The sequence below is a fragment of the Paramormyrops kingsleyae genome, chromosome 25, assembly GCF_048594095.1.
Source record: "Paramormyrops kingsleyae isolate MSU_618 chromosome 25, PKINGS_0.4, whole genome shotgun sequence".
Lineage (NCBI taxonomy): Eukaryota > Metazoa > Chordata > Actinopteri > Osteoglossiformes > Mormyridae > Paramormyrops > Paramormyrops kingsleyae.
Genome location: NC_132821.1, coordinates 9,367,148 through 9,387,481, shown reverse-complemented (window position 1 = coordinate 9,387,481; position 20,334 = coordinate 9,367,148). Strand labels below are relative to the sequence as shown.

At 42.4% G+C, this 20,334-nt stretch overlaps 1 pseudogene; it reads left to right on the top strand.

Moving 5' to 3' along the window:
- Positions 1 to 5,386: 5,386 nt before the first annotated feature.
- On the top strand, positions 5,387 to 7,374 carry LOC140583036 (uncharacterized; annotated as a pseudogene).
- The last annotated feature ends 12,960 nt before the right edge of the window (positions 7,375 to 20,334 follow it).

Sequence of the window (20,334 nt, the reverse complement as noted above, 5' to 3'; positions counted from 1 at the left end):
GGGTGTTTTAACACCCACACTTTTCCCGGTGAGAGGGTTCAACACCCACACTTTTTTTACAGTTTTCCCGCAGTTTTGAACAAACGCCTTCGCATTCGCTCCTCCGTTTCTCTGGCCGCTCTGTGTCTACGCTCGCTTCAGCTCTCCTCTCCCCTCCCTCTCAAACATGACACCGGCTGATGATTGGCTGTTCTGCCTTAAGTCTTGCCTCTCTTGGTGTGTTAGATTTATCGGTCAGCTCGTGCAGAGGAGGCGGGAACTTATGGTTGTTATGATTATTTACATCTCCGTTTTCCAGGTACTTTCCCAGATAGCAATCGTTATTGATTCAACATTGAATTATGGTCAGAAAGTTTGTTTTGTGGTTGACGTTACAACTTCAACTTTAAATCAACATTTTTACAACAACAATTTCTACAATGCGCCATCGCGCATTCACGCCATCATTGTCTTTGAGGCTGCGAAGAGAGAGTGAGTTAAATTTGAAACTTACTCTTATACTGGCCGGTTCTGTGAATAAAAAAAAACTGCTGTTATTGGGGCTGAGATGCTCCTCGAGCCTAGCCTGGTTGACGCGCACTTTACAGCCAGCCGGTGTCGTCAATGGCGAATCCGGTGTTCCGGGCAGTTCAGTTTCCCTAGGTTTCCCCTGTCGCGCGCTGATTTGTACACGGTTTCGCTGTTGTTTTCATGTCTTTTTACGAAGCTCTTGAGGTAAACAAGCCGTATATTTTAAAACATCACATGCCTTTTCGATGTTTTTTGTTTTTACAGATAATAAATTAAATTATTTAATTCGCTGGATATCCATGTGAGAAATACTTGAAGTCTGCAGTGTGTCTTTCGTGTAGTACAGTATAGTAGGAATGTTACTTTTCTTAGTTTCAGATAAGGTACAGTATGTTCAGATGTATTTCAGCAGAAACCTCATTAGTAAAACTATTGATGTTTGAATGAATATTGATCACAAACAGTTTCAATATTAAATCAATTAAAACAGCTGAAGTAATTCATCCCCCACACTTTTGAAAAGCTTGCTACGCCCCTGGTTCTGGTCACTCCCGGGTCAAAGACGAAACTGGGTTTTCAAGCTTCAAAAAAATAAAATATTACAACTTTTTTTTTCTTTCATTTTTGGGTAAATTGGTTTGTCTACTGTTTAAGTTTAATATTTTCTATGAAAAAAATAATAACCAACATACATTTTTACTCGTTTCTAAATAGCAACTCATAAAATGTCATTCAGTGTAATAAAAAAATCCTTTAAAAATAATGTATGGTATTAGAAAATTGAAAGGATTACTTGACTTATTAAAATATTATTTAGGCTCTTCATTGAAACTCCAATGATCTTATTAATGGCAATGTGAAATCTTTAAACAATGCTCATATTCTTCCACCCAGTAAGTTTTACCCATTCGCCCTCAGCACAGTAGGTGTGCTCAAAGGGTCTCGCCTTTCATACTCTGTGTCACGTACTGGCAGGCAGGTGAGCAGGGAAGCAGACGCGCTAGCCAGGACTTCAGGTAAACAGGGTTTAATGAACTAAAACAGGCAAGCACGGACAATCACGAGACAATACAATGACGGATCTGGGGTAACGTACTCAGACACGGACTAAATACAGAAGACAAGCTAGACATAACAGGACTCAGGTGATCACAATCAGGGCTGAACACGAGGTAACGAGGTGGGCGTGGCACACATCAGGAGCGGACGGAGCGGATCATGACACTCTGCATGGCGATCGGGATATTTTGATTTTATATGATAAATTAATCCCGACGTTGAGAAAGTCTTTGTGGATGCACCCCCTCTAAAAATTTCGGTCTTGCGCGCTTTACAAACGGCTTTCCGTGTGTCTTTCTCAGATATATCGAAATGCGCCCACACAGCCGACATGCTGACACACACACACACACGCACACACACACACGCACACACACACACGCAGGGTGCGAACTAGGGGGGAGCAGGGGGAGCTATAGCTCCCCTAGTGGTGACATGAGCTCCCCTGGAAACATGATTTCTGAAATTTCGGGGGAGCTCTGAAATATTCATTTGATGACCAAATAAATGCCATTTTGGGCATGGGTTCTCTCACAGGTGTAAAATAAGTAAAATAAATTTAGAGCTTATTACTCATGAAAAAACATAGCCTGCTTGCACGCTTGTGGGGGCGCTGCCTGCAGCCCCACCCACTCCCCACTCAAACGAGTTAACCACGCCCCCCCGGCGCCACAAAACGCCCACCGGCTCCCCACTCAAACGAGTTAACCACGCCCCCCCGGCGCCACAAAACGCCCACCGGCTCCCCACTCAAACGAGTTAACCACGCCCCCCCGGCGCCACAAAACACCCACCGGCTCCCCACTCAAACGAGTTAACCACGCCCCCCCGGCGCCACAAAACGCCCACCGGCTCCCCACTCAAACGAGTTAACCACGCCCCCCCGGCGCCACAAAACACCCACCGGCTCCCCACTCAAACGAGTTAACCACGCCCCCCCGGCGCCACAAAACGCCCACCGGCTCCCCACTCAAACGAGTTAACCACGCCCCCCCGGCGCCGCAAAACGCCCACCGGATCTCGGCTCCCCACTCAAACGAGTTAACCACGCCCCCCCGGCGCCACAAAACGCCCACCGGATCTCGGCTCCCCACTCAAACGAGTTAACCACGCCCCCCCGGCGCCGCAAAACGCCCACCGGATCTCGGCTCCCCACTCAAACGAGTTAACCACGCCCCCCCGGCGCCGCAAAACGCCCACCGGCTTCCCACTCAAACGAGTTAACCACGCCCCCCGGGGCCGCAAAACGCCCACCGGCTCAACACTCAAACGAGTTAACCACGCCCCCCCGGCACCACAAAACGCCCACCGGCTCCCCACTCAAACGAGTTAACCACGCCCCCCCGGCGCCACAAAACGCCCACCGGCTCCCCACTCAAACGAGTTAACCACGCCCCCCCGGCGCCACAAAACGCCCACCGGCTCCCCACTCAAACGAGTTAACCACGCCCCCCCGGCGCCGCAAAACGCCCACCGGATCTCGGCTCCCCACTCAAACGAGTTAACCACGCCCCCCCGGCGCCGCAAAACGCCCACCGGATCTCGGCTCCCCACTCAAACGAGTTAACCACGCCCCCCCGGCGCCGCAAAACGCCCACCGGCTTCCCACTCAAACGAGTTAACCACGCCCCCCGGCGCCGCAAAACGCCCACCGGCTCCCCACTCAAACGAGTTAACCACGCCCCCCCGGCGCCACAAAACGCCCACCGGCTCCCCACTCAAACGAGTTAACCACGCCCCCCCGGCGCCACAAAACGCCCACCGGCTCCCCACTCAAACGAGTTAACCACGCCCCCCCGCCGCCACAAAACGCCCACCGGCTCCCCACTCAAACGAGTTAACCACGCCCCCCCGGCGCCGCAAAACACCCACCGGATCTCGGCTCCCCACTCAAACGAGTTAACCACGCCCCCCCGGCACCGCAAAACGCCCACCGGATCTCGGCTCCCCACTCAAACGAGTTAACCACGCCCCCCCGGCGCCACAAAACGCCCACCGGATCTCGGCTCCCCACTCAAACGAGTTAACCACGCCCCCCGGCGCCGCAAAACGCCCACCGGATCTCGGCTCTCCCGGAGACCGTGGTATAGTTCGCACACTGCTGACAATCCAATAAAATATATTAGATATTATTGTATTTTTATTATAATTAATTATTAGTATTATAAAAGAGCTGAACCAATTACACTGACCCTCCCTTTGTATAAATGAAGTTTTTGATGTTTGTCTAGCTTTATGTCTAGACATTTAAAACCTTAAGCGAGGTTTAAGCGATGGTCCTTTGTCTTTACAATGTCTGTTGGGAGAGGAATTTGAGAAACCAGACAGTGGTCGCCAATTCACATCCTTTTGTTAGGAGATATGGAGCCAGTCATCAAAAACCTTAAGCGATATTCAAGCGATTGTCTTTTATCTTTACAAAGTCTGTTGGGAGAGGAATGTGAGAAACCAGACAGTGGTCGCCAATTCGCATCCTAGGCAGAGGCCTAGACATCAAAAACATCATTTACACAAAGGGAGTGACCAGAACTTAATTATTATACATTAGCAATGAAACTCATCAACTTTTTTGGCTAAGTCTTACTACATATTCAACAAGGCGTGGTATATAGGATGATGACTGATCAGTTGTGACTTTGAAAGCGGAGTATCACAAGCTGGGAGCTACTGACTGTCCGCAATAGGCTGAGAGAGGCTGGACTGAGGGCTTGTTTTTCACAGTCGGTAGACAAGTCTCTTTAGTGTCCTGCGTTTTTAGAACTGTGACCTTAAATGCCTACTTTCTGTAAGCTGTTAAGGTCTTAACGACCATTCCACAGGTGCATGTTAATTAATTGATTATGGTTAATTGAACATGCATGGAAAACATTGTTTAAACCCTTTACAATGAAGATCTGTAAAGTTATTTGGATTTTTACAACATTATTGTTGAAATACACAGTCCTGAAAAAGGGCCGTTTCTTTTTTTGCTGAGTATAGTTCTTGTGTGACCTGTCTACGTCAACCAAGTCAGGTAATTATCCGTTTCAATGTGTCTATATAAAACGCTTTATTCATGCTTGTTTTCTGTATGGCTTTAGTCATAAAAGGTCAAGAAAAATCTCTTTTTTTTTGTGAGTTCTGTTTTGTTTTTCTGTGTGTCAACTCTGTTCTTGTAATTGTTTACACTGTTATTACTTCGTTAGTAATTCTTCTATAACTTCACTTTATTGTACTGAATAGTACTTTTCTAATAACCTGTGTGATTGTGTCTTTTAAGTTTTATATGTTTATCTTGTTATAAATAACTCTTACAAATAAATAATACATAAAAATATTCTGGAACGCGCAAATGTCCTCCGCATTATTTTTGCTTTTATCGTGACGGTAGCTATATCATTTTCTATGCATTTTAGAGCTAAATTATTAAAAGTGTAATTTTCAAATGTTGTAACATAAATACGAAAGTACGTTTAACGAATATAAACCATAACTGTATACAGTTTTTAGTACTGTCGAGAGAACACAAAGCAAACGTATATTCGCTGGTGCTCCTTGAACGGATACTGTTTAATGCCCAATGGAAAGTATGTTTAGAGAGAAGATTGAAGATGACCGTTTGCTATAACTTTCAGAGAAGGTGTTTGAGTTTAGTTCTGAAGAGGAGCTGCTTTCACTGAGACCGGAACTTGACTGTCCTTACTGTAAAAAAGAAAAAGCTTTGCATGGCCATCTTTTACGCCGGCATTTGAAACCAGCTGTACATTATAGTGAAAATGATACTGGTGAGTATATGTGAAATTTATGCTGTAAATATTTGTTACAGTTTTTCAATGTATTTATGTTTATGTATATGCATGTTTTCCCTAGACAAGTTTACTATACCATGCTTCTGTTCTGAGAGGCAAGTAGCAAAAAGAAGCCACTGGCACTGTCCAAAGTGCCATCAAAAAATCAGCAGATCATCAGACTTTAGGAAACATCTCCAAAATCATGGTTAGTTAAAATTAATTATTTCTTTGATCAACTTGTAAATAGTTCAGTGGGGGAAAAACATAATAACCTTTTTTTGTTCAACAGGTTTAGTGGTTATTGGCAGTCCAACAAGTAAGTATCTCATGCTATGTCTTTGAACAATTTATTGCTATATATATATATATATATATATATATCTTTTCAGAGATCCCCTTTTCATACTTTTCTTTTCACCTACAGCTCTTGATGCAAAAGACCTGCCCACTGCTCAAGACCACCCTACATTTAATCATCTGAAGTGTAAAGTTTGCCATTTAGGATTCACCAACATTTCTAATTTACGTAGGCATGAGAAGGTGCAGCATGACAAGGAAAGGCAATCAATTATTTGTATTGATGCGAAAAATGGAATTTTCGTTACTCCAAAAGATCCCCATGGACCTAGGGTGCCGGTTCATGTCTGCAAATCCGTGCTCTCTTAAACAATTTCCTGTGAACTGCCCATTTGCAAAGACTTCATGGCAATTGCTTTAAAAAGTGGTAATCCAGGGATGGAATGCCAGCATCTGGTAAGGACTAATAAAGCCTTGGCATATACTCCCCCCCCTCCTCTGGCAGAAACATCAATTCAGTTAATGAGTGACAGAGGTCTAATCTCAAGAACTGCACAAAAGGAATGTCTGGACATGAATGCAAAAGCACATTCTGAAGGCATAGACTGTGTTTTCCCAGTTTTTTGGGATGAAACTAGCATTTCTGAGCGATTTATGTATTTTTCAGTGTTTACAAATAAGAAGGACAACTGGTGCAAGTTTGCAAGGACCCGTGTCACTTTTGATAGTCAGTCAGGAAAGTGGCATTGCCAGTGCAGAGTGAAGCGAAGAGCCAGTTGTACACATAGGTACCTTTCTATGTGGTACATGTTTCAGGAACATCCACATTTTTTTAAATCAACTGCTAATGTTCATTTGGAGGATACTGATGATGTGGAAGAAATAGTCTCAGAAACAGAGGAACCTCACAGGCAGTGTGCTGAAAGGTATGCAGATGTTATTAAGATGACAGAATATTTGTGGACACACAAAAAAATTCCAGAAGACCTCCCACATGAGCTCATCACCAAAGAAAAGCCTCTTCCAGAGTCATTTACACCATTGGAAGAAGTGTGCCCATATTGTCCTGGACCTTGTCCTCCAGCTCTGGATGAGAGCCGACTGGTGACGAAACATGGCACAGTTTATTTCATTTTGTCTGTGACCAAAGGTAAGTAAAACAATTATTAACTTTTTTGTGTTACCATTTAATACATTGTAGTCACAGCTAGGTGAATGATGAAATAAAAGTACATCTATCTTTCCAGGGGTTCCTGTTTATGCAAAACAATGCCCAGTCTGCAGAGTGCATGTGAGATTTCAAGACTATAACTCTGGGTTTCACAACTTTAATGACAGAGTCTTTCTGTCACTACCTTTATGTTCACTTATGACATCTGCAGTTTCGGTGAGCCCATTAATACACTTGCATGAAATGCAATAAAATTATGATGTACAAATACTATATAACATGTAAAAATCTTTTATAAATCAGTTATTTTGTTGCAGCTGTATTTGTATTCCATGTTAGTTAATGATATTTTTGTCATTCTTGACAGAACCATATAGCAGTTGGCCGTTTCCTGAACACACTGGAAGATCATTCAAGAATCATCATTCCTCACAACACTGTCAGACAAGCCTTCTACCACTATTGTGCAATGAAAAGATTTTCTTATGATTTTTTCTGCTATCGCTGTTGTCACACCCTGCTCCGTACGATCCCGATGTGTGCCACGCCCCCCTCATTACCTCGTGTTCAACCCTGATTGTGCTAGGATACTAGTAGCCTTGATAGCTAGCTAGCGATGCAAACTTGGGCTAACCTAGGTTACTTAAAACACAAAACACAAATGCTCCTGACCTACAAACTATAGCCTACACATGATAGATGGTGTGCCAGCTGCAAGACACCACAAATCAAAGCCTGCAGTGGGTTGCACCAGCTAAGCGTAAGCTCGATCTTAGCCTACGATGGACGTAAATTGGCCCTACGTTCGAGTTTACGCACTACTAAAAAATAATCTGTTGCACCACGCTCTTAGTTTCAACGTAATACTAAGTTATAGCGTAAATTTTACACTACCTTAACATTAGGTGTAAAGTCCATCGTAAGAAAGACGTTAAAAAGTGGTGAAAATGGCTATCCGTTTTGAACGGTGGGAAGACTAAATTAAACGCGGTTTACGTCGAGAAAGAGTCATTCGTGACCGGTTACATCCCTTTGAAGAATATGATGATGTTGATCTGTATACTCGGTTTCGTTTTCGCCGTGCCGAATTACAAAAAATTACCGATCTGTTAGCTGCTGATCTACAGCATGATACTGACAGAAACGGAGCCCTCAGTCCGGCTTTACAAGTATGTCTGGCACTTAGGTACTTTGCCACCGGCTCTTTTCAAAGTCTTGTGGGCGACTCGATGCATGTACACAAGTCCACCGTGTGCAGAGCCATGAGAGCAGTGGCAGTGTCGCTGAATAAACACATAAACACGTACGTGCACTTTCCTCTGCTGCCTGTGCAACAAAACACAACCCGTCAGAAGTTTTTTCAGATCGCCGGTTTTCCAGATGTGTTAGGATGTGTGGATGGCACGCACTTCAAGATAAAAACACCCAGCGACCACGAAATTGACTACGTCAACAGAAAGGGCTACCACTCTATAAACGCACAAATTGTCTGTGACGCCGACCTTATTATCACAAACTGCGTGATCAAGTGGCCAGGCTCGAAACACGACAGTTACATCCTCAGACAGTCTAGGCTTAGTTCAGACTTTGAAGAAGGAAGATATTCTGGAAGGTTGCTGGGTGACTCCGGATATCCCTTAAGAATATGGTTAATGACACCTTACCTTAGCCCATCAAATCAGCAGCAGGAGCGCTACAATGTAGCACACGTCAGAACAAGGAATGTGGTAGAACGTTGCATAGGTGTCCTGAAGAAACGGTGGGCTTGTTTGCACAGAGGTGATTAGGTTTATAGTCTGTTTACATTAATTCCTACAAAACTGCTATTCAGAACAAATAATGTCTAGGTAAATAAGCTATGCCTAACCTCTATAATTTATGGTGCAACCATTTTGTCACTGACAGGTATAATAATGGAGCCAGACAGAGCTGCTGTAGTAGCAGGTGCCTGTGTTGTTCTCCACAACATGGCCATAGCTTGGAAGGTACCTCTGGTGGAGGATGGATGTGAGGTGGATGGGGACTTAGACATTCCCCTGCACAATGAGATCGACCTAACAGCTGAAGCAGCAGCTGCTCGTGACTACCTCGCAGCATCCTACTTTGGATAATTAGAGCAGACCTAAGCCTACTACAATAAACAGCATACAATCCCCTTAATTCAGTTCTGCAATTAATACTAATAACTAATTTAAATTATGAGGACACAAAATAAAACATGGTTATGGTTCGAGCCTCAGCAGAATAGTCACCTGTCTATGGGCCCTTGAGAAAGGACCTTATCACCAAGCTCCAAGGATGCTGTGTGCTGGCTGATCCTGCACTGTGACCCCCAAGCTTGCTCTCACCTGTATATTTGCCAGTGTGTCTTATGGAGAGCAAGATGGAGTAGGTGAAGTTAAGCATTCCAATGTTCTTATGCAAATGGAAACAGAGGATCATTTCATTTCAGTTATCATACAATGACATTATTAATAGTCAATCACAACTCTTGCAATGAAAATATTTAAGATTTATTTGATTTCCAAGTAACACTATTAAGAATGAAAGATTATATAACTTTCTAGGGCTCATTCATAACAAAGGTATATATCCCTTGGTTTTCAGTTCTTGCAATTTTAATATTTCTAAATTTAGTTTTATTTTTTCCATGTCAATTTTCTCTTTTTCTGAATTAATTTTTAAAGTTTCTGCTTTAATTTTTTCAATTTCAACTTTATACAACTGACATTTAAGGGCCTCTGCATCCACAATCTCTGGCCGTGGCTTGGATAGCCTGACACGCTTTGCTGGTGGTGGTGGAGGGCTGCATGCTGGCTCTGCAGGTGGAATTAGTGGCAGTGGTATTGGAAATGCAGGGGTATCTGGACATGGGTGTGGAGGTGACTGCGATACTGGAGTTGGGGGTGAGCAGGGAGTGGGCACCTGCACTGCCAGCCCAGTTTCAATCCCGCCTCCTACAATTCCCACGAGTGATGGGGAATCCTCCCCAACAATGTCAAGAATTAAGGAGGAGTATGGCCGCACATCTGGCTTTGGGCCGCCTCCGGTTCGCACTGTTTTGGGGAAGTCCTCCGCTGCCTGCATCTTGAGGTCACTCCACTTCTTCCTAACCTCTCTGACGTCCCTCTGCTCCACTCCCTTAGCATTTACAGCCTCAGTAATGTCCTCCCATATCTGCTGCTTCCTTTTGTTTGTTATAAAATTATTGAATTTGGATTCTAATGTCAATTTATGTGCTCTGTATTTCGTAAGGAGAATTATGACCTCTTTGTGCGTAAAATTTTTCTTTCTCGGCCTACGGTCTGACATTTTTCTAAAAAAAAAAAAAAAAATCAACATCTTCAGGTTAACAAACACCCTTACCTCATCTCTGGGGTCAATTTCACATGAAAGAAATATATACTAATAGGTAAAAAATGTAAGTTTTCATCTGTTCTCGTGTCTCTGTGGAGATCTCGACCTCTGTGAAACTGGACCTCTGCTGCCATTATATGGTAAAGAAAAGTTACCCAGTGTAATGTAAAGGATGGCCCTTCGTAGTGAAACAGGTGGAGTATATTAGTCAATGTGAAGATTATTATGGTCTATAACGTTAAGTGCCAGGGTGAATTTGACTCCAAAACAGCACAATAAGATTGGCGATACATGACCCATTCATTTTTTATAAAACTTCTTATCTGAAGTAGATATAGGGTAGTACAACGTTCAGACATCATTTTAATAACTTTCTACCTTTTCCGCTGATTGAAGACAAGTTCCGCGGCTAGATATGACCAGTCAGCTAACGTTAGCTGCCAAGCTAGACGAAGTCGTTGCCCTACCGTTATTTTTTGCTCGTGAACCCTGTTTGTATTCCTTGAGCTCGAGCCTTACGTGTAGCAGAACGACTGTAAAGCATCCACAATAAATTACCACGAATTTGACTTGATAAACATACCTAGCGAACACACTTCTTAGGGTGACGATGCACGGCAACCTTTTGAGCAATGTTGCTGGCAAATGTTTCTCGGGCACTTTCCTATTGATATTGGGCCGCAAAGTTCTATTTGAAAACCTTCGATCAGCAGCTGGCAACTTTTCGCGATCATCTAGATACAGCAGATGAGCTGCCCTGTGGTTGATATTCTTCTGACAGATACAGAGAACATAAATCGGTAGCTATTTATAACCCAAACTTAAATGATATTTTTTTTTCATCCCGAACAACTAAGCAACGCCTGTAGAAGGACATTACTAAGGCTACATACAAAATGTGTATACAGTAGTCGAAAAGCATGGAGAACAGCGAGTTAGTTCCGGTAAAATCAGACAGTGATATTGATTGGTTGTCCACGGTAAAAACGTCATTCTTTGCGACAGTAACTTTATTTAGTAGCTACTAACTACGATGTAACTTAAGTGGCAGTAGTGCAACCGACAAAGAATGCGGCGCTAGTTTCAAACTATCTAGTTTCAACGTAAGACTTAAGGTATACTTTACACCATACTTTAGGATCGAACTTACGCTAAGCTGGTGCAACCCACCACTGGATACTATTAACTAAGTAGTAGTACAAGTTCTCTCGTGTCATACAGGGTGGCTAGCTGCCTGCCAATCTGACACTCCACTCACTGACAGAAAACACGAGTAACCCAGCAGATATAAAAAAAAATGTTGATTTTCTTTTTCAAAGAAGAAATCAATTAGTTGTTCATTTTAAGAGACCTGTCTTATTTTCTCTTACATATTTAAGATTGCTCTTTAAGTAACCCCTTAAGTGTACCCAACTTTAAAAGCTCACAGCTCCCTCATACTTTGGTCTTTTTGCATGTTGTCGGTCCATTTGAAAGCTAAGACCTTGAAGTTTCATGTGCAAGAAAAAACCAATATGTACAACCTTCTGTTACAAAGCAACACAGGTTGGAACAAAGGATTTCATAAACGTTGGTCAAACGTCTGGCATTGTACACTGGGCTGAAACACCTTTAGGCCATAGCCACAGACCTTGTGAACTTATGTTCAAAATTTGAGCTCAGAAGAATAAGAAATGAATATTTTACAACTGTTTTAGTAAAGGCAGGCACTCAGAGACTCCAAAGTCCTTTTGTAGAGTCAAAGAATCTTTTGCTTACTACTTGAAAACCACTTCAGCTGTATTTATTATCTTGGTCTATAATGAAAGACACCCTTTGAGGTGTCTTGTGCACTGTTCTTGGCCCCTTGGACCTTTCATAATCCATCCGATATGAAGAGAAGACTTGTTATAAGTGTGTATTTTTGGAATTGTGGCTTGGAATAGGTCAAAGACATTTCTGTGTGCAAAGTACATTTTTTATTTGTGCAAAATAGAGAAATATAAAATCCTAACAATAAATGACAAATAGAAAAATTACACATAGAAAAATTACAAATAACAATAATAAAATATCTAGAGAAATATTAAAACTATCTATAAAATAAACAATATAAATGAATAAATTAAAAAAACAAGCAAGTAATTTACAAAGGCCTGCATATGAGCTGCATACTGTACTTCCAGATCGAGACCCAGACGCCCCCTGGTGGCGACTATTCGTATTGACGCAGTAGCGGATCGGCTCCGAGTTTCACTTTCTGATTCCCTAAAATATGTGCGCCTCAAATATGTTTTATCCGATTACTCGATTACTTGATGGAATTTTCAGTAGAATACTCGATTACCAAAATATTCGATAGCTACAGCCCTAGAGTTCACCCTAACCCGAACATGAATTCATTTTGTAAAATGCAGGATAAACTCTTAACACTGTTCAAGGGGACAATGAGCGACCGCCAGACAATTCTCAGGTTCACTGACAACACCATCCTAAATATCAAAGAGCTGATGAGTATCTGTCCACAGAGCCTCATTGACTTGACAGTGTCCCAGGCATCAAGGCTTCCCTGGCTTACCGATGATGTAAGTTAAACATTTGTTGGCTTTTTTTTATCCCTTCTTGATGACATTTATAATAGGTTGCCAGCACATTTCCCTAATAAAAAAAATAACCTTGTTATTTTTTGTTTTTGGAAGGCTGTTAATTCCCGTGTTGCCCAGATTGCCAAATACAAAACCAATGTAAGTATGTTGAGTTACACATAAATCCCCAAAAAATCCCACACTTATTTAATACATTCCAATACTTAATACTCATCAATTTCTTAGAAAAAGCACGAACTTACTGAGTTATTCTTGAGTGAAGCTTGCCATTTAAGTGTGATCCATGACCTATGAGAATAGATCAACTTTTCCCGAGTTTTTAAAATCAGGGACTCCCAGCCCGACCTTTGTTCTGCTCAAAATCTTCATTAACTTTTTTCTCCTTCTTGTTGTCTCGCCCGGCTCGTACGATACTCGTGTGTGCCACGCCCCCCTCGTTACCTCGTGTTGATTCCCGATTGTAATCAACCTGTTACGTTCAGCATGTCCTGTGTATTTAGTCCGCGTCTGAGTTAGTTTCCCGAGATACGTCATTGTATTGTTGTGCTGTTGTTAGTGGATGTAGTGCCTGTCTGCCCTCTCGTCCTGATTGAACCCTGTTACCTCCGTCCACCCGTCTGTTCTCGCCTGCTTTTTGCCTGCCCGCTCCACGCTACGTGACAAAACGTGACCCTTGTTCTTCCTTTGTTCACATTGCTGCGAGGATTGCTGGGATTGCTGCGAGAGAGTGGTGTTGAGCTGCAGCGATTGTTTGGGATTGTTTTTTGGAGTGTTTTGAGTGTTTGTGTGCTTTACCTGTTTACGTGGGTGGCTGTTTATTTCTATTTATTGTTCTTATTTCGGTCAGCGTGAGTGCTTGTCTGTCCTGTCTGTTAATTAACAGCGCGATTTTTCTGAGCGGCGTTTTTCTGTCCGCGTTTAAACTCCGTAGCAAACACCCGCGGGGCGATAATAACTAATAATATCTAACGTCGGTATCGCTACCCAGCGTCGGAAAAGGACAGTTGCTCCTGAGCTTTGCTCGGTCGCAAGTCGGGGCCGGGAGGACATTTTCCACTTTTTTCCCGCTCCGGCAGTAGCCTGCTGTGAGGGGGTTTTTGTGGTTTTTCGACCTCCCAAGAGCAACTTCGATTTCGCCTTGTTTTTAGTTCATACTTGGTTCAGGCAGAAGTTCTTCTGGTAAGTAGTAGTAAATTTATCAGGTTTAAAATTTTAAATAAAATAATAATTAAGTTCCGTTTTAACACAAGTAATAACTTATTTTAGTGTACTCCGCACGTTACTGCATTTATTGTTACGCAAATTAATCTTTATAGTTAAATACACTATATAAATTTACTGGGCTGGGAGTACGGGGTCATAGTGAGTTAGTTAATTATGGGGCCGGCTCAGTGTTGCGTTTGCAAGATGTTTGCCCTTCTGGACGTTAGTGTCCAGTCGGACTTCATCTGCGAGCGATGTAAGCTAGTGGACTCACTCATGGTCAAGGTTCGCGACCTTGAGGAGCAACTGGCTCGCATCCAATGCAACAGTGAGTTAGATGAGCTAGTTGATACGCCGTTTAGGGAGATGGTGTGTACGCCACTAGCGGGGGGGAGGGAGAATGAAGAGCAGAGAGGTCGAGAGAGCTGGGTGACCGTAGGTCGTAGACGCAGGAAAAGGCGTACACATGTTACAGAGGCGGCATCACCTGAGGTGTCTGTGTCTAACAGGTTTCAGGTGCTTCCAGCTTTAGAGCCGGAAGGGACTGGGGAAGCAGGTGGGCCCTTGGGCACTGAGGAGCCCCCTCCCCCCAGAAAAAGGGAGGTTGTGGTAGTGGGGGATTCAATTATTAGGGGAGTAGACAGTTATGTGTGCATGCGTGATAGAGGGTCCCGTACGGTGTCTTGCCTGCCTGGTGCCCAGGTAGGAGACCTTCCAGATCGTGTGGACAAGCTTTTGGCCCCAGCTGGGGTGGATCCAGTTGTCGTGGTGCATGTTGGCACCAATGACATAGGCAAGGGTAGGAGGGCTGTTCTGCAGGATAAATTTATAGAAGTCGCCAATAAGCTTAGAAGCAGAACGTCCATGGTGGTATTTTCTGAAATACTCCCCGTGCCACGCGCAAGTCAGGCTAAGTTAACTGAGATAAGGAGATTAAATGCGTGGCTAAAAGGATGGTGTAGGAAAGAGGGGTTTAGGTTTATGGGGCACTGGAGGACCTTCTGGAACAGGTGGGACCTGTTCAAGCCGGATGGGTTGCATCTGAACCGGAGGGGAACCAGTGTACTGGGAAGGCGTATTTGTAGAGTAGTTGAGGAATGTTTAAACTAGGGACTGGGGGGGCAGGGAGGTTAGTTAAGTATGTAACTGGGGGGAAACGGAAAGCCCCAAAAAATCATATTAGTAGGCACTGTAATAGGCCTACCCTTTGTTGTCTGTATTTAAACGCCAGGAGTATTAGGAATAAAATTCATGATTTAGAGGCTCTTATCTCATCGGACTCATGATATTATAGCAATAACTGAAACGTGGTTGAGTGATAAGGATGGACAAGAATATAATATGGATGGTTACACATTGTTCCGTAAAGACCGTATAGGTAAGAAGGGAGGTGGTGTTGCAGTATATGTAAAGGAAAACTTGCAGGCAAGGGAGCTTACTGATATAAGTAAAACTACGGAAGCTACAGTATGTGGGTAAAATTAGATGCTACAAACTCAAATAGCCTAATTGTCGGTGTTTGTTACAGAGCACCCAATGTAGCTGCTGAGGAAAGCAGATTGTTATACAGTGATATTAGGATTATGAGCAATAAAAATGATGTGGTAGTTATGGGTGATTTTAATCTACCGGGGATGCAGTGGGACATTGTTGCTGGCTCTTCTGAAAATGAACTTGACATGGTGGAATTAGTACAGGATTGTTTTTTTACTCAGTTTGTTAACACCCCTACCAGGGGAGATGCCATTCTTGATCTTGTTTTGTCTAATAACCAGGACAGGATTGGTAAATTAGACGTTTTAGAACCACTTGACAGTAGCGATCATAACATGGTTAAATTTGAGGTTAAGTTTAGTGCCCGAAGAGCAAAGTCCAAATCAAAAATATATAATGTTAGGAAGGCTAACTTCAATTGTATGAGATTAAAACTAGAAACTGTGAACTGGATGGAGTTAATTAACAAAACTGTTGAAGAGGCATAGGAATTTTTTAAAAGCACATTATTGCAAGTACAAGAGGACTTCATACCTGTTTCTAGCAAGAATAAATCTAGGAAATTGCAACCTAGGTGGTTTAATAGGGACATAAAGTATAAAGTAAGGAGGAAAAGGGCTTTGTTCCAGAGATGGAAAATAACTGATGATGACATAATAAAGCAAGAATATCTAAATCTACAGGCTGAATTAAAAAATGACATTAGACGAGCTAAAAGGAATGTCGAAAGGAAGATCGCATTGGAGGCTAAGGATGACGTTAAAAGTTTCTTCCAGTATTTTAACTCTAAAAGAGCTCTAAAAGCTGAAATCACTAATCTGCAGGATAGTAAGGGTCTTATAATTGAAAACGACATTGACATAGTAAATGAGTTCAATGATAGTTTTGCACGGGTATTCACTGTTGAGGACACTAGTAACTTACCAGTTCTTATTACTAATCCAACATCGTCTATAACTAATATATATATAACTGAAGCTGATGTTTTGCAAAGCCTAGCTAAGCTCAAAATAAATAAATCACAGGGCCCTGATGGCATCTTACCTATAGTGTTAAAAGAGATGAGGGATATTATTTGCCGACCCTTAACATTACTGTTTCAAAAATCCTTATCTGAAGGTGTGGTACCTTCTGATTAGAAGCATGCCAACATAACGCCCATTTTCAAAAAAGGGGATAGAAGTAATTTGTCAAACTATAGGCCAATCAGTCTAACTTGTATAACTGGTAAAGTTATGGAGGCTATAATCAAAGAGAAAATGGTAGATTACCTGGACTCAAATAACATTTTGAGGGATAGCCAGCATGGATTTAGGAGAGGTAGATCCTGTTTAACAAATCTGTTGGAGTTTTTTGAGGAAGCTACTCAGGAAGTTGATGATAAGAAGGCCTATGATGTCATCTATTTAGATTTCCAAAAGGCTTTTGATGTTGTTCCCCACAAGAGGCTCTCACTTAAACTCAAAGCGACAGGTATTTTAGGAACTGTAGCGACTTGGATTGATAACTGGTTAACGGATAGGAAGCAGCGAGTAGTTATAAGAGGCTCGATGTCACAGTGGGCCTGCGTTCATAGTGGGGTACCGCAGGGTTCAATTTTAGGACCACTTTTGTTCCTTATTTACATAAATGATATAGACACCAATATATACAGTAAACTGGTGAAATTTGCAGATGACACCAAGGTGGGTGGTGTAGCAGATACTGAACTAGCGGCTCAGCAGCTACAGCGGGATCTTAATTTAATTAGTGACTGGGCTGACACCTGGCAGATGAAATTTAACATAGACAAATGTAAGGTACTCCATGTAGGGAGCAGAAATATAAAGTACAGGTATTTTATGGGACCTACTGAAATAAAGGTAGCTGATTATGAGAAAGACCTTGGTGTGTATGTTGATGCTTCCATGTCTCATTCTCGCCAGTGCGGGGAAGCAATAAAAAAGGCCAATAGGATGTTGGGGTATATCTCCAGGTGTGTGGAGTTTAAGTCAAGGGAGGTAATGCTAAGATTATACAATTCCTTGGTGAGACCTCACCTAGAATATTGTGTACAGGTTTGGTCACCATATCTTAAAAAGGACATAGCGGCCTTAGAAAAGGTGCAGCGTAGGGCCACAAGAATGATTCCTGGTTTAACTGCCATAATTGTAAATTATGTCAATTTGTTTAATTTATTGTGTTCATTTATGTTGTTTATTTCCTTTATTTATTGTTGTGCCTTTGGGGTAGGAACTAAGTTTCATTCTGCGTTGCCTACAGGCTCGTTTTAAGTGACGTAAAGGGAGGAAGTAAAAAAGGCATGTGCAAAGAAACGTTATAAGTTAACTAAGTCACAAGAAGGAATAAGCTGCTTTAAAGTAAAGGAAAGCTGTAAATAAGAAGAAATTGGGAATTATTTGTTAAGTTTTGTTTCTGAAGCGGACTCATTCTCTCACGGTTACGTGCAGCCAGCGAGGTATGTTAACTGTGTTTGTTTATTGCGTATTTCTTAACTTGCGTTTAAATGTTTATTTGTAATATTTATGTTTGGTCATTCTGTACTTTATGTAATGACAGTTTGACGGTGGATTTCATGGTGTTTTGGAGGAGAAGTGTGACGGAGGAATAAATCCATCAGTGAATGAAGAATCGTGGTTTCATGTATAGACCGGAGGGAGTGATAGTCAAACTCGGACCTGCCCAAACACGCCGTATCAGCGCGAATACGACAGCTCATCACGGGAACACAGATAAGTCACTGTTTAGGACACACAGGTTCATAATGGTTTCATGAAGAAGTCTAAAGGTCAGACTCTAAGGTTTTTGGTCTGAAAAGTGACACAAGAGTTGGAAACCATAAGGAATTGTGTATAGCCTGGCAGCAACGGTGTTTCACGTATATGAATGTGCATTTACGCGAGAGATTTAAATTCATGTTCATTTGAATAATTATAGTTGGCTCTTAAGGGGCAGAAGTAAACTTTGTATATTTTGATAGAAATTCACAGTTTGTATTTATGGTTCAGTGTCTTTTACAAGTTCAGTGTGTGACAAGGTTATAATAAGAACTCCGTTAAGTGTACTTACTCTGTAATTTTCTACATGTATAGGCTAATTTGAAGCAGAGTGACTTCATTTAGTTAAGTTCATTCTTTCAGTATTGGCAAATATTGTTGCAACTTGCTCTTGTATGCTGCCATGTGTACAAGTAATCAAAATGTCACATACAAGTAAAGAAGCTCAGAGTGCAGCAGCTGCTCTGGAAGAAGAGACAGAGTTAGAGCAGACAGATGAATCAAATATCAGGCAAAATATAGCACCACCTGAAGAGCCTCGTAGAAGTGAAAGAGCCCGGAAATTAACAGAAAAGGGAAAGGAGTTTCAGAAGGAGCAAATAAAGGGGCTATTGCTTCGCTTTGACAGCAAATATGAACGATGGAAAGCTCTGATTAAGGTAGCTAAAAGATCTGTGTTAAAACGGGATCCTAGTGATATCCTACAAGAACACATCACCAGTATTCAAAGGGAATTATCTGAGTTGAACATTGCTTATGATGATTACCGAAGAATTGATCAACCAGCCCATGACATGCGTCGCAAGATGGATAACTGCATCTCGATCACTAAGACTGTAGTACAAAATGCTCAATCTGAAATGCAGGGAAAGGCTGAGGAGTTGATTTGGCCAGATCATAGTTCTGTATTCTCATCCTTAGCTTCCAGTGTTTCACTTCCTGCCTCTAATGGTTCTAAAGCTTCTTCTGTTCATTCAAATGTATCTTCACTTAGAAGACAAGAAGCTGCTGCCGAGTATGCAGCTACACAGGCTGTACTGCAGATTATGGCTGAACAAGAGGGGCACCAAGAGAAACTGCAAAACCTTGAAGCTGAAGAGGGGTTGATCATTGCAGACCAAGAAGCAGCCGCATTAGCTCGTCGTCTTGAAGGAGAGAGGGAAGAAACTGAACGTAAGCTAGAAAGAGAGAAACAAGAGGCTGCTCTCTTAAGGAAACAGCAAGAAGAGAATGCTGCAAGAAGAAGGTCTGTAGAAAACCTAAAGAGAGAACTTGAGCATTTGGAGAATTTGAAAAGGCTGAATGCAGCCAAAGCAAGGCTTCAAGTGTACCACGAGAATGAGCTCAGTCCAGCCCAAGGGAATGCTCCACAGAGCCTGGACCTACATAAGGTTATGCAGCCATTCAATCAGGTGAAGTCTGAGGACCAGCACTCACAACCACCAAGGGATGCAGTGCCAACACATGTGCTTCAAGATAGCACAGGAGAGCTTGTAAAGGTCTTAGCTGAGGCTATATCAGCAAATAGGCTACCCATTCCAGAGCCCACAGTCTTTAGTGGTGATCCACTCAAGTTTAATCATTGGAAGTCATCCTTCCAGACTCTTATCGACAGGAAAAACATTCCAAGCTCAGAGAAAATATTCTTCCTCCAGAAATATGTTGGAGGAGCAGCTAGAGAGGCATTAGAAGGTTATTTTCTGATTGGTTCAGATACTGCATATGTTGCTGCATGGGAACTGCTCAATGAGCGATACGGCCAGCCTTTTATGATTGCTAAAGCCTGCCGAGACAAATTACATGCTTGGCCAAAAATAGCGTCAAGAGAGAGCGCTGACTTAAGGAAATTTGTGGACATTTTACGCAGTTGTGAATGTGCCATGGCTCACAATGGGAGTCTGCGTATTCTTGATGATGGCATTGAAAATCAAAAACTGACAGCCAAGTTGCCTGATTGGTTAAGCAGCAGATGGAACCGAAAAGCCACACAGTATCAGCTAGAGCATGGAAGGTTCCCAGATTTCAAATATTTTGTAACTTTCCTGACATTGGAGGCTAGTATTGCTTGTAACCCTGTTACATCTTACTATGCTTTGCGACAAGGGGAGCCG